This window comes from Apium graveolens, chromosome 10 (genome assembly GCF_009905375.1).
Source record: "Apium graveolens cultivar Ventura chromosome 10, ASM990537v1, whole genome shotgun sequence".
NCBI classification, from domain to species: domain Eukaryota; kingdom Viridiplantae; phylum Streptophyta; class Magnoliopsida; order Apiales; family Apiaceae; genus Apium; species Apium graveolens.
The window spans coordinates 76,343,115-76,359,508 of NC_133656.1; positions in this window are offsets into that span (position 1 = coordinate 76,343,115).

Sequence of the window (16,394 nt, forward strand, 5' to 3'; positions counted from 1 at the left end):
GAGGTTCTCTTGGATCTGCTTGAAATCTTGCACAAAGACAGGTAGCATACATGATATCAGGCCTACTAGCAGTTAGATAGAGTAGAGAGCCAATCATACCTCTGTAGTCAGTAATATCTACTGATTTACCAGTATCCTTATCCAGTTTTATTGCAGTGGCCATGGGAGTGGATGCACTTGAACAATCTTGCGTTCCAAATTTCTTCAGCAAGTTTCTGGTGTACTTGGTTTGACAAATAAAAGTGCCTTCTTCATTCTGCTTGACTTGAAGGCCCAGAAAATAGCTAAGTTCCCCCATCATACTCATCTGATATCTTGACTGCATTAGTTTGGCAAACTTCTTGCAAAGTTTGTCATTTATAGACCCAAAAATGATATCATCAACATAAATCTGGACCAGAAGTAAGTCATTTCCATGGTTGAGGTAGAACAGTGTTTTGTCTGTTGTTCCTCTATTGAATCCACTTTCCAGAAGAAACTGAGCTAAAGTCTCATACCATGCTCTAGGAGCTTGCTTAAGTCCATAAAGTGCTTTATCAAGCCTGTAGACATAATCTGGATGTTTAGAATCTACAAAGCCTGGAGGTTGTTCAACATATACCTCCTCCTCCAATTCTCCATTGAGAAAAGCACTTTTCACATTCATTTGAAAGACAGTAAACTTTTTGTGAGCAGCATAAGCCAAAAATATCCTTATGGCTTCTAACCTAGCAACTGGTGCAAATGTTTCATCATAATCAATTCCCTCTTGTTGAGAATATCCTTTTGCAACCAGCCTTGCCTTATTCCTTGTAATTATGCCATCACTGTCAGTTTTGTTTCTGAATACCCACTTTGTACCAACAACAGATCTATTCTTTGGTCTTGGCACTAGGGTCCAGACTTTGTTTCTTTCAAATTCATTTAACTCTTCCTGCATTGCTTGCACCCAATCAGCATCTTGAAGAGCTTCTTCCACTTTCTTTGGCTCAGTCTGAGAGAGAAAAGAATTGTAGAGACATTCATTTGAAGTACATGTTCTAGTTCTGACACCTGCATCAGGATTTCCAATTATCAAATCAGGTGTATGTGATTTTGTCCACTTCCTTGCAGATGGAAGGTTTTCTCTAGAACTGGATGCTCCCCCATGATCCATGCTGTCTTCATTTTCATTTTCTGATGCTCCCCCTGAAACTATGCTCGCTGAATTGGATTCTTCAGTATTTAGATTTTCAGCACTATCAGAACTTGGCTTATCAGAACTTGACGAATCAGAACTTGAAGAACCAGATGTATGTTCTGATGTTTCTTGAGATGTGGTAGGATCTTGAGTATGCTCCCCCTGCATAGGTGCATCTTCCTTTGACGTAGTCACCACAGTTTCAATAACATCAGAGTTTACAGTATCAGGACTTAGACTGTCAGGATTTTCAGTATCAGAATTTGAGTCTTCATTTTCAAATCTCAGCTGATCATGGTCAATGAAATCTTCAAGACCAGTAATCTTCTTGTCATCAAAAGAGACATTGATAGATTCCATGACCACTTTTGTTCTCAAATTATAGACTCTGAAGGCTTTTGTAGAAAGTGGATATCCAATAAAGATTCCTTCATCAGCTTTTAGATCAAACTTGGATAGCTGTTCAGGATGAGTCTTGAGAACAAAACACTTGCATCCAAATACATGAAAGTATTTCAGATTTGGCTTCTTTTTCTTCACCATCTCATATGGTGTTTTTCCATGCTTGTTAATGAGTGTTGCATTTTAAGTAAAACAAGCAGTCTGCACAGCTTCAGCCTAGAAATAGGTTGGAAGCTTTGCTTCTTCAAGCATTATACGTGCAGCTTCAATGAGAGTTCTATTCTTCCTTTCAACAACTCCATTTTGCTGTGGAGTTCCAGGAGCAGAAAATTCTTGCTTTATTCCATGGTTTTTGCAGAACTCTTCCATTATCAAATTCTTGAACTCAGTGCCATTATCACTCCTTAAAATTTTCACAGAATCTTTGACCAATTTATCCAAATGTTTGACATGATCAATCAAGATAGATGCAGTTTCACTTTTTATGTGCAAGAAATACACCCATATGTATCTGGTGAACTCATCCACTATGACCAATGCATATTTCTTCTTTGCAATAGACATGACATTCACTGGACCAAATAGATCAACATGTAGTAGATGATAAGGATCAAGAATTGATGATTCGGTCTTGCTCCTAAAAGAAGATTTTCTTTGTTTGGCTTTCTGACAGGAATCACAATTGGCCATCAGGAGCAAATACTGACTTTGGCAGTCCTCTCACAAGATTTTTCTTGACCAGTTCATTTATATTGTTGAAATTTAAATGAGAGAGTTTCTTGTGCCAATTCCAGCTTTCTTCAATTGATGCTCTACTCATCAGACAGATTGCAGAACCATCAGTACTTGTTGAAAGCTTAGCTTCATAAATGTTACCACGCCTGTATCCTTTCAGAACAACTTTGCCTTAAGATTTACTCACAATTTCACAGTGTTCTTCAAAGAAATCAACATGATAACCTCTGTCATAGATTTGACTTATACTCAGCAGATTGTGTTTAAGTCCTGAGACCAGAGCTACTTCTTTAATTATGACATTTCCAAGATTGATATTGCCATATCCCAATGTTTTTCCAATGTTGCCATCTCCATAAGAAACACTTGGGCCAGCTTTCTCCACAAATTCTGATAGCAGGGCCTTATTTCCAGTCATATGTCCTGAACATCCACTGTCTAGAACTAGAATATTTTTCCTGTTGCCCTGCAATCACAAAGACCACTAATGATTAGTTTTAAGGACCCAGACTTGCTTGGATCCTTTGGCCTTATTAAGTTTGTTAACATTTGCAGCGGATTTAGCATCAGAGTTTATGTTAACATTTTTCTTATCAGAACTTATACTATCAGACTTTGAATCAGAATTTACACTAGAAGGAACAATGGAAACTTTCTTCAAAGAAGGTTTTATTTGATAATAATCATAGTACAAACTATGATATTCCTTACAACTATAAATGGAATGCCATAAACTACCACAATGAAAACAAGGATTTTGTGGTTTGTATCTAATAGACTGACTTTTAACTCCTGATTTTGAAGGTAAGGAGTTAATATTCTTATTCTTCCTGCAAAAAGAATCCAGATGGTTAGAACTTCCACAGTTATGACATGTTTTCCTAGGAGCATCAGGAACAGGTTTATAATCATTGCTTTTATTCACACCTTCCTTTCCATTCCTATTTTTCCTAGGTGATTTCACCTTGTTTACATTCTTAACATCTTTCAGCTTATGCTTAAGCTGCTTCTTTGTCATTAAGCCTATGTTCACTTCAGCTGTCTTTTCCTGTTTTAGTTTGTCAGAAGTTGATTCCTCTTTAACTTCTGATTTCTCATTTTCAGACTTTACAGTTACAAACTTAACAGGTTTTAACTTTGGCTTTTTCTTAACAACAGGCTTAATTTCTTCAGTTCCTTTATCATTCTTATCTTCTCCATAACCTAAGCCTTCTTTCCAGTTTCCACTACTTAGCAAATTTTGAGTTGTTTTGCCAGAGTTAGTCCAAGTCCTGATAATCTCTCTTTCCTTTTCTAACTCAGTTTTTAGAGATTCATTCATTTTTAGCACTTCATCCCTAACATAAAAAGCATCATCTCTATCCTTCTGAGTTTGATGGAACATGACTAACTCTTTTTCTAAGAAATCATTTCTTTTCTTAAAAGCAAGATTTTCAGAAGTTAATCTTTCACATGTTAAAGTTTGATCTCTATAACTCACAAACATGGTTTTAAGATATCTTCTCAACTCATTAATATCATCAGTATGAAAAGCATAAGTAGTCTGAGGTACCTTTGTTTCAGCAGCTTCAGAACTGCTATCAGCACTTTCTTTATCAGTATTGGCCATCAATGCATAGTTCTCCTCACTTTCAGAGTCTGAGGTCTCTGTCCAGTTTTTCTGCTTTGTGACAAGAGCCTTGCCTTTGTCACCCTTGCCTTCTTGCAATCAGGAGATATGTGGCCTTTCTCACCACAGTTATAGCATTTAATATTGGTATAATCTCCTCTGTCAGACTTTCCTCCTCTGCCTTCGGATCTTCTGAAATTCTTCTTATTAGAACTTATGCCTTTCCTGGAAAACTTCTTTCCTTTCCTGAACTTCCTGTATGCAATCTTTGTGATTCCTTTCACCATAAGAGCACACAGCTTCATCATCTCCTCATCAGCATCAGTCTCAGGCAAGCTTTTAGAATCTGAGTCATCATCACTTTCAGAACTTGATGACTCAGTTTCAGACTTTATGACAAGAGCTTTACCCTTGTCTTTCCTTGAGGAAGCTGCTTTGGGGGATTCTTCTTCAGCCTTAAGAGCAACTGTCCTTGACTTTCCTCCTTTCCTCTTGCTTCTTTGTTCCATCTCAAGCTCATGAGTCTTGAGCATTCCATAGATTTCATCAAGAGTTGTTTCATCAAGATTTTAGTTGTCTCTTATTGTCATTGCCTTCAAATCCCAGCATTCAGGAAGAGCTAACAGGAATTTAAGGTTTGAATCTTCAAGATCATACTCTTTATCAACCAATGAAAAATCATTCAAAAGTTTGACAAATCTATCATATAAATCATTCAATGACTCATTAGTCCTTGAGTCAAAATGTTCATACTCTTGAGTGAGTATTGTCTTCCTGTTCTTCTTAATTGTGTCAGTTCCCTGACACCTTGTTTCCAGAGCATCCCATATCTCCTTAGCAGTCTTGCAGTTGATTACCCTGTTTGACATTACATTATCAATGGCACTATGCAGTAAGTGTCGTACCTTAGCATCCTTAGCAATTGATGCTATATCTTCAGCAGTATAATCACTCTTCTCCTTTGGTACGGTCTTTGTTGCTTCACCTGCAACTGCAACAGCGAGCTTGGTTGGTTTGTGAGGCCCTTCCTTGATTCTATCAAGGTATTCTGGATCTGTTGCTTCCAGGACCATGGTCATCCTTACCTTCCATATGGGATATTCAGATGGTCTCAGTATGGGAACTCTGATGGTCTCATACCGACTCTGAATTTGTGTCTTTGGTGGTTCCTCAGTTTTGGTAGGCTTAGTTGGAGTTTCTGTGTCCGACATGATTGTGTTTGGATCTTTAACTGTATGTGTGTTAACAGATAAGCTCTGATACCACTTGTTAGGTCACACACACTGTAGAGGGGGGTGAATACAGTGTATAATACAATCAAATCGATATTTAATATATTAAGTAACAGAAAATAAACTTTATTGAAACAATAAACTCTGTTACAGTATGGAACTGTTACCTCTCAGTGATGAACAAATATCACGAGAGCTGCTAGGATTACAATGAATAATCTTCTCGAATATGATAACACTTATAGTGTAAACCCTATGTCTGTGTTTATATACTACACAGTTACAAGATAATCGCTAATTGATATGGAATATAATTTTGCTTCCTAAAATATATCAATCAGATATCTTTTCTTCCAAGTATTCCATTCTTCACGGAACTCTTTCTTCATGCATATCTCTTCTTATGTTTATCTCGATCTTCTTTCCTTTAATCAGCTACTGTCCTTATCTGATCATCCTTCAGCACTTAAGTTCTGATATCTAACTTCTGATGATTATCTCCTGATAATATAAGTACTGATATCCTTAAGTCCTGACTTCCAGTATAAGTACTGATCAACAGTTAAGTACTGATTTGTCCTGTTAAATAAGATCTGAAATCTAAACATAAATTATATTAGCCATGACATTATCAAATATATCTAACATCAAATATATCTAACAATCTCCCCCAACTTGTAAATTAGCATAATATACAAGTTCAACAGATATTTGATGATGTCAAAAACATTAAGTACAAATGCATGAGAATTTGACTAGATAACTACAACTTACAGTCCTTTCCTTTCAGCTTTACCATCTTAAGGTCTGATAGCAGCTTCAGTCTGTATACACTTCAGAATTTAAGCAGTTGTAGATCTTTGACTTGGCTTCAATTTTTTATCTATTTGATGTCAGGAGTTGTTCTGAGATAGTTCTTCAACAAACATCTCTCAGCATATTCAAGTTCATTGACCATCCTCCTTTTAGCATTTATCAATTCAGCTATATCTTCACCAGTTTAAAAAATAGCTGCTCTGAGATCATTTATCTTAGCTTTTCTTATCTCCTGATCTAGTCTAATCGGATATGCCTTGTCAGACTCTAGATTGAATTCTACAGCCTTATAACCTAGAAAAGTAGTTATAATCTTAGCAGAGTTAGGCTTCATTTCGACAATATCACCTTTATGATCTCTGTACTTGAGATAGTATGTGCTGTCAGACTTTACAGAATAAAGCTTCTTCTGTCTTTGAATTTGAGACCTTAAATAACCTGCAGCACTATCTGTTAATCTGTCTTTCACTTGAAATAGAAATAGAACATGTTTCGGTTCCTCAAAATACTTCAGTGGTATAGCATTCTGCATAATCTGGTATACCCTTCCATCTGTCATAAAATATAACAAGATATGTTCTTTCAAAAAGGTATGGTAAACCATTTATACAGATTCAAGTCGATTCAATCTTTTAGGAGTTGCTCCAACACCTGGTTCACTTAAGGAAGTTGGATCATTGATTGTGTTATGTATTCTTCTTTCATCAGAACTACCCAATCCGGATTTATCTCTTGCTTCCTTTCCTGTAACAACTCTTGCTTCAAAACCACTTGTTGCAGTCTTCAAAGGTTGAGCCTGTTTAGCTTTGGTGAATCTGGTAGGAGTATCTTTGAAGGTTTAACATGAGCAATGTCAGAGGATTCCTTTTCCTTATCTTCTGATATCAAAACAACTTGAGCTATGTCAGAGGTTGCTTGCTTCACTGTCATATCAGAACTTACTACATCTTGACTCTGAACAACATGAGCCATGTCAGAGGTTGTTTAAAAAATCTTCTTTTACATCAGAGTAAGATTAGCATCTTCTTCATCATCAGTTATTTCTTCATCCATGACTGGCATATAAACCTTTACAGGTTCATCACATTTTTCTTTGCCCTTGGACCTTGGATCAATTTCCACTTGTGATTTGGCTTTGATTGCCTCAGAATTTGTTCTTTCCTTTATCACAATACCCTTAAACTTTGGAAATTTCTTTTCAACAACAGAAGCTTTAGATTTTTTCTTGACACCTTCTGCTTTGAGTCTAGCTTCTTCTTCCTTTAGACTCTCAAAGTCCATTCCTGGATTTTCTTTAAGAAATAACTGTTTTGAAATTTTTTCATCAAGTTCCAGATGTTCACCAGAACTTATCCTTTTACCAGTGTCAGAACTTATTCTTCTCCCAATATCAGAACTTGTTCCTTGACTTGTAATTCTAGATTTAATTGATGAAAATTCTTTGCCTTGACCTTGACCTCTACCCTTGTTAGAGTTTCCCTGGTCATCATTTCCATCATCATTTCCCTTCAGTGTCTGAATAGATTTGCATTTGGACTTAATCAATTTCTCCCCCTTTTTGGCATCAGCAGGTAAAAAAAGAGAGACAAGCAATTCCACTAAGGATTGGATCTCATTGAGTTGATTTTGGTGAGAAGCTTGATTCTTCAAAATTTCATCAATTTGAGTTTGTTGCTTCTCCTGAGTTTTCTCAATGTAGGCAATTCTGTCAAAGGCTGGCTTGAAAAAATCTGTTCTTTTCAAGTTTCACATTCATATCTTACTGGATCAAGGTTTCTTGAATTTTTTTCACCTTGGCACGAGTTGTTGAGTGTTGACCCTGAAGGTTCCTAGTACTCAATGCAGTAACTCTCAGTTGTGCCTTGAAATTATCATTTAACAGCATTTTATCAGCTTTTGCTAGATGCTCAGCAAGAATCTTTTCAGAAGGAACAAAAACTAATTGTGTTCCATTCCTTAGTCCACTCCTTTCCTCTAGGAGTTTCACTCCAAGGTACTGGTGATTCCCCTGTAACAAACTTCTTGACTAAATCAGCTTTATTAACTGTTTGTTGAGGTGCATGTCCTGATGGACCAGCTGCATCAGCATCTAAATTAGCAGCAGCTTCACCAGTAGTTTCTTCATTGGCAGCATCAGAACTTGTAGATCCTGCAGTATCAGTATCCTCTGATAATATAGCAGTATGTGAGGCTATAGAGGCTTCAACATCATCCTCTAAATTCTGATATGTAGCCAGGTTTTGATCAACATCCAAGATTGATGTTGTTGGTGGAGTGAGTTGAATTGGTGGAGTTTCCAAGTACAAAACCTCAGGCACAATCAAGTTATGAATATCAATTTCAGCATTTGTACTTGGTTCTCCAGTATGTACTGGATCAACTATAGGTGACATAGGAGGTGTAGGAATTCTGTCTTGAGCAGTTTCTTGTTGTGCAGAAGGAAGTGATTCAATAACAATTGGTTCTGTTGAGATCAGAGATTCCTGATCCTCATCCTTAGCTGCTTCCACTATATCCTCTGAATCTGACTCAACTATGTCCCTGTGAGCTCTCTGTTTCTTTAACTTCTTCAAAGATGGAGACACTGTAGGAGCTTTATCATCATAATTTAACTTTCTAAGCATTTTCAGGGGCCTAGAACTCCCAGTTACAGTATCTTTCTGAGAAGAAACCTTCTCAGCTTATACAATAACAGGTTCTGATATGGGGACTTGTTTCTCAGCTGTTTCCTCAAATCAACAGAATTTAATCAAAACATTCATCACAAAATAAAATAAAAAGTTGATGAAGTAAAGATTAATAAATTGTAATTAAACATGCACAGTCATATAATTTGAGAAACAAAGAACAAGTCTTGCAATTAAAGAAATTTTCATTGATATATCAGATGATTACATATGATGAAATTTAGCAATTACATGCAAAAATTACTAGATAGTCCTATTCTACGATTCTTAACATCAACAACCTTAATCATAGTCTAAGAAGACTGACAAAGCTGACGGTGAAGAGAAACGGATGGATGACAACTGATTCTGCTTCCTAATTTCAACAAAGAGAATAACAAGACGAATGATTTGCTCCTGCTGTTTAAGAATACGAAGATGAGCTTCTCTTTGGAAAGACAACAGATCATTTTTATTGTTCTCTGGAAGTTGAATCCAGATGACAAATGGAATGTTATTGATAGAATATGAAGTCGGAATTCCATTTCGAAAGATAGTCACAGTTTATGTGCCATAAGAGTAATACCAACTAAAATGTGCCATTGTTTGAGAAACATGAACAGATGTGGTTTTACTGATGAATGATCAGTCATTTAAATAGGCAATGGAATACTAAGGGATGCGAGGACTGGTTAAAAAATTACAAGTAAAAATAATGACCCCTCGACTCCCTAGACTGATGTGCAATAATAACAGTCAGTAAAAGATCTAAAGCCAGAGTTAATGGGCACGTGATATAATAATAATTACTGTGCGTATGTAGTTTTTCAAGACATACACGCTAACCACTGACCCATAATGATTATGACTGTTTTATCTCACATTAACCAATATTCTGTAAAAATATTATCGTTCAAGTAATGACCAAAAATAAACCAAGTAAATAAATATTGCCACGTCAGCATCAAAACTTGATTATTATCAGGATTTAAAAGTCATCAAAATATGGCTCCTTAACTCGAAAAGTGAATGTCTATTCATGTAATTCTTCACACAAATACTGATATGGTTACATCAGAACTTAATCATCAGAACTTCCATCAGAACTTCCATCAGAACTTGTCCTCAGAATTTATGCAATCTGACACATAAACTGTTCATCTAAAACAACATTTATCACCACAGTAATTTTCATCATTCATATGGAGTGTATGTGTGTGCATTAAGCTAAATATCAGACAAAGAGTAAAGTCTGATTCACTTCAGTACATCTTAGAATATGGCATAACTAATAACCTTACTCAAAATCTGTCATTATTCTGAAGTCTACTTTAGAATGAGTTCATGCATGAGTCCACCTCAACTGTTTTGTGCTCATTTTATGCATCTTTTGAAATTCCATTTTACAGTGGCTTCTCAGTGTAAGTGAGTCACGACTACTTATTAGAATTTATGATGTTATCAGAGTATTTCTCCAATAATTATAGAGTGTGAAAAGTCACCTAGAAAATTTTATTTTACTTTTCTAATGCATATTACTTAATACCAGCAATGCACTTGGGTCTTCCCTTCCATATTTTTACTCTAGATCTCAAAGGAGTACTTGATTTTTATTTATTTTCTTATCTTTTTCTTGTGATAAGTGAGGATTATCAGCACTTAGTACATCCACCAGATTTACTAACATTAGAACTTAACATATAAGAAGCATTATTCTAGTTTTTGACTTAGTAATAAGATAGACAAAATAAACTTAACTAAGCTCAATATCAGAATTTGCTTGTGTTAAAAGATTTCCACATAAACAATTACTTCAAATATGGGATCTTTAGTATATTAAAGACTACTAGGTCAGCATCTAGCACGGTTATCCTCATTGGATTGAATAATCACAGAAATATTCATATCACTTATCAGAGTTTAGAAATTCACATCAGACAACAATCAGTATTTAAGCAATTTTCAATTTAAGCACGGAATACATAAAGATAATAATATCTATAAATACTGATCATAAAATCTGATGTATCAGAACATAAACTAAGCAGATTTAGAGAAAGAACCTGAAACCATTCCAAGTTCATTTACCAATCTTGTAAAAGTAGCTTCACACAGTGGTTTTGTGAAGACATCTGCTAGTTGTTGATCTGTTGGAACAAAATGCAATTCCACTGTACCTTCATCCACATGTTCCCTTATGAAGTGGTACATAATGCTGATGTGCTTTGTCAATCAGTGTTGAACTGGATTACCTGTCATAGCAATAGCACTTTGATTATCACAGTAAATAGGGATTTTAGAAAATTCTAACCCATAATCCAGTAGATGATTCTTCATCCAAAGAATCAGTGCACAACAGCTTCATGCAGCAATGTATTCTGCTTCTGCAGTTGATGTGGAAATTGACTTATGTTTCTTGCTAAACCAAGAATGTTACGACCGGCATTTTATGTAATATTATTTGTGGATTGGGTATAATATTAAAGTCAAATAAAAATATATTCAATGATTGTACGCTAGTGTGAGTGAAAATTTCTGTATTATAAATTTGCTTTGTGTAGTATATGATTTTTCAAAGCAAGAGTTTATTTAATTTATTTATTTCTGATTTATAAGGAATATTCTAAGCTTTGGAAAAATTTTCTTTTAAAAGGTATTTTGTTCACAAATTTTGAAAATGATTTTATAAAGTCTCTAAAAATCCAAGTTATTTTATGATATAAATTTTATAATTTTTGAACTTGTATTTTATTTTATAAAAATAAATCTTTATAAATTTTATTTGTTATAATTAGCAAATTACGTGGCTACCCTTGCATGCAAATACTCTTCCAATTCAACTTAGGGGCAAGGAAGACATTTCCAACCCCACTCACTTTCATTCTACTAACCAAATTACCCCTTTACCCTTGCATGCAAATCCACCTAACTATAATTGGAAGGTTACTCTTGTAAAATCTCAAATCCACTCACTTTTGGCCAAATAAAAACCAAACTAACATGATTATTACTCCACATTCACCCCACCATTTCCACACTCCTCCTTTCCTCCCCCTCCTCTCGGTTTTTCCCCTCCCCTCTCGGTAATTCCCAAAAACCGAGCCCCCATCCCCTTCTTTCTTCATTTCTCACTCAAATAATCATCCTATTATCAAGTAATCCTACTCCCTACATGTTGTTCTTGTATATCTTGAGAGTGTAGAGTAGAAAAACTTATGTGTTGACCTTGCATGGTGGTGTTTTGTTAAAACTCCAAGTGAATATCCTTGATTCTTGTGAATTCAAGGCTTTCACCATGAGTTATAGTAGCAAAGGGTTGAGAATGGCTAGACATGAGTATGCTACACTCATGCAATTATTGTTTTCACCCTAATCCATTTGGCCATGACTTGATAGGAGCCGAATGGATGGTGTTTTGGTTGTCATGTTCCACTTTGTGTGTTTTTGTGATGATAACATGAAAATCTTAGTGAAGTCTTGATAAAACTCTTTGCATGCTAAGTGATCATCTAGGTATACCTTATGCTAGGCTTGCATGTCAATGTTATGATAGAACATATGTAGAAAATGTGTTGTTTTTGTTTGAAAAATCCGAAGGCATGCATGCATGTGGATTTCTCTTAGAATGTTATAAGATTTTGATCATTTGGAAAGATTTTGTTAGTGAGCCTTAATTTCAGTAGGAATAATGTGTTAATATTGATTTATGCTTCTTGTTGCATGGTAATAATTCATGGTTATCTTTTATAAAAATATATATCTTGTTGTTTCAAAAGCATGAAGATTTGTGATTTGTGAAGTGTAGTCTCTTTTGTTTTGCCATAATTGTACCTTAGGTAAGGATGATCTCACCAAGGTTATTTTGAGAAAAAGGGAGTTAGTTCAGTAGAATACCATGTATAAGTCTTGGTTTAAGTATTTAGTTGTTGTTAGTTGGGTTTGTCAAGTCAAAACCTTGGAAAATGAGAGTTATAGTTTCTGCAGAAAAATCAGTATAGCACCCTGAGGTTTAGAGTGAGTTTTGACCATGTCATTGGTGTGCACTTTGAGGCCCAAGCTACCAGAAGTTATTATTGGGAGTATATAAAAGGTTTTAGGAGTTGGTTGGAGGTTTGCATGTCATTTGGTTAGGTGCACAAGTAGAATCACAAAATCTGTCCAGCAGGGGACAGTTTTGTTGCAACTTAGAAATAGGGAGATTTGACCATGTCATGGGTAGGCCCTCATTAGGCCCAATTGGGCCTTAGTTAGAGGGTATGTCAGAGAAGTTTTTCCAACCATATTTCATAGGATATGAGCTAGAACCATGTGTCACAAGTTAATTCAAGTCAGGGCATTTTCTGCCCAAAAAAACAGGGGAACCTTGGACTTTTAGCTTAGGCCCAAGAAGGCCCAAGCCAGGCCCTTGAGCCACATCAAGTTTGTGAGATGCCCTTAGGTCAGGAGAGTCTTGTGTAAAAATTTTGAAGGAAAACTTGTAGTTTAAGAGTGTCTAATGTACTCAAGAAACCATAGTTGTCATTCTGAAATTTGCACCAGTGAGCACTATCACTTATCACATAGTTTTAGAACACTTAGAAGTGATTATTAGGTCGACCACCATAGTTGTAAGATAGTATAAGGTCAGTAGAGAAAAAGGCACAAGTGAGGGTCAATAGGTTTTGGATAATTTAGGAAAGGCACATCGAGTTAGGAAACTGAAATTAGAAGACCTTGTCTAGTTTAGCGACCAAGTGACTTAAGTTGTGAGTCGAGATCATCCAAGCCTAGTATTGTATTATGGTATATATGGTGTTATTTGGTGTTAATATATGATATGTCAATATGTGGCTATGTGTGTGCAATTGTAATTTAAAAGTGAATATAAATTAAGTGCATTTAGGCCTAAGTGCCATCCGTGTTTAATTTCGAGTTGTCAATAGGTTAAGTTGGTGAGAATATATTATAATGAGGATTATTATTATTATTTATGTAGGATCTCGAGACGAGGGAAAACTTGCCATAAAAGTCGAGTGAAGCTCCAGTTGTTGCTCCTACCAGTCAGACCAGACCAGCCTATCTCAAGGCAAGTGATTCAACTTGACCTTCGTATTTACTACAAATAGTTCTTATATATTGATGCAATTATCCTGAGTCATTTTGATATATTTCAATCAAGCATATCTTTTGTTTATCTTTGAGTTACATAGAGATGCCATGAACCCTCGAGTACGTATTGCAAGTAGTTCAAAAGTCTTTCATGATAGTTTAATGCCAGGATAAAATGAAGAGTTGATATATTACTTGATGGATCCTCTTGATTAACATGTTGATGTTTCCTAAGTATTAATATCTCATCCTGATACTTGAATCCCTATAGAACCTTACTTTGAATTCTGATAGTCAGATACTTACTAGCTTGATTCCTCATTGATTGATACCCTCTTTCTTATCCTAAAGCTTGACAATTCTGATATGTCCTGAGTTAAAGTTCATTCTTCATACCTTAACACCCTTAGTATTCATGAAGCTTACCTTCTTGATGATCCAGCACTTGAACCTTGATGAGAAACCATTGCTTTGAGCCCAAATTGGCATTACCCTTCATATTATCCATTAGCCTCACTAAATCCTCTTGTCCAATCATTGATATATAAAAACCATTCAATTACTTGAATAGAGAATAGTTTTATGAATCATGGCTCTGATATTCAGTACCTTGTTTCCCGTGTTTCGAGTTGATCTATAATCCCTTGATAAAAATGTTTACAGTCAAAAGAGATTTTGTCATAAATCGGCATCAGTTTTTAAAATGATTAAAATGTGGGTTTTTTTTTAGTCCCAAAGGGGGATAAATGTTTTCTTGAATAGTGGATCTGGACTGAGACGCGAGTCCTTTCCACACTTATATTAGGCTTAAAAGTTGCCTAGGGATTACCATTAATGTTTTAGAACCCAGCGAGGTTCGGGATTACTTCGCGACTGATCACCGGCTGTAATCCGTAGCGTCATAAAATGATTTTGATTAAGACATGATTTTAAAATTGTTTTAATGCAAGCAAAATGATGCCATCTCACATAGTTTTTATCTCTCGTTACCTTTGGTTATGTCTTTCCATTATCATTCTTAAAAGTATATCTCAATTTATGTTTTGTGTCGTACTGTTAGCACTTGTTGAGCATTTGGCTCACTTCTTGCTTTACCCTTATATTACAGCTAGCAGCTATGGTTAGATTCAAGCAGACTGCCCGTAAGACCTGTGATGTTGATGCTTATGTTCGAGCTCAGGTAGAATAAGTAATAATAGTTGTGTGAGGACTCGGTATTTGTAATCAGATGTAATAGTTGATAGTGTTGGGCTGTTCCAAACCCTAAACTGTAAGATCTTGGATTTTGGTTGTGTATTCTTCATTAAAATGATGTAATAGCTATATTTATTTTGCTATTTAAGTTGGGGGTGTGACAGGTTTTGGTATCAGAGCTACGGTTTAGAGTCCCTGGACAGCCCAAATAGGTTATAGGATTTGTGTGTAGGTTATAGATATTATGCGAGAGAGTAGGTTAAGTAAATTATTATTAATACTCCTCTTATTGGTTGTCAGCAAAGGGCGCATTCCTCGTCATCCTCTGGGTCGGACGACACTATTGCTTTCTCCGTGTATGCTGAGTTGAGGCGCGAGTTCGACATGCTTCAGGGCAAGTACGACCGACTGATAGACCGACTGAAGAACGTGTATCCGGACAGCCGAAACTACGAAGGGAAGCCCAAGGAGCAGATGACTGCGAGACTTGAGACCTTGGTTCGGTACGTCAACACTAAGCTTGAGGAGATGCCAGCGCACCGGGACCGTACCAGCCAGTATGTCATTCAGATGGTGGCGGATGAGCTCCAGAGCATTGTGAAAACGCTTCGAGAGGAAAAGACTACCAAGCCCCGTTCAGATGGAGTGGAGCCTTAGTTCTTTCCATTTACCTTTCATGTTGTTGTACTATCAGACTCTATGGAATCCCCAGTTGTTTCCGTTTTTCCTTTAAATAAGCCTGTTATTTCTAGAATCAGACTATGTCCCAATCTTATGTACTGTGACCTTTAAAATTTCAATAATTATGTGCTATTGTTCCATTTGCTCTCAACTGTTATTTTATGTTTTTATCATCATATCTGCTTAATTTGGAAACTTGACCCCATATGTAAATGAGAATGCCATGCGATACCCTCGAATCATTTTATCATTCATATATGTTTTGACACAACTCTTATTTCAAGGATCATGCCTACCAAAAAGAAGAACCCAACAACCACCTTCACCACAGACCCAAATATTCTTCGACTACTGGAAACCTTACAACAGCAAACCAATGCTATAGCTCAACAACAACTAACTCTTCAACAACGAATTGAAAACCAAGATAACCGTGAGCCACACCAACCACCTGAACCACCAGTACCACCTAGATAAATTGTCACTTTCAAGGCTTTTTAGAATGTGAATCCACCTGTATTTCATGATACCACTGATCCAGTGATAGCTAACACATGGATCAAGGAGATGGAAAGGGATTTTGAGTTGGTGCAGTTAGGAGACGAGCAGAAGACGCCGTATGCGACTTACTTCTTGAAGGGAGAAGTTATCTATTGGTGGGAATCAGTAAAGGCTATGGAAGTCACTCAGCAGGTTTCTTGGGAGAGATTTGAAAAGTTATTTCTGGACAAGTATTACCCTAAGTACATGCAGAATCAGATGGAGCTAAAATTTCTGGAGTTGAAGCAAGGGAATATGACTGTATTGGAGTA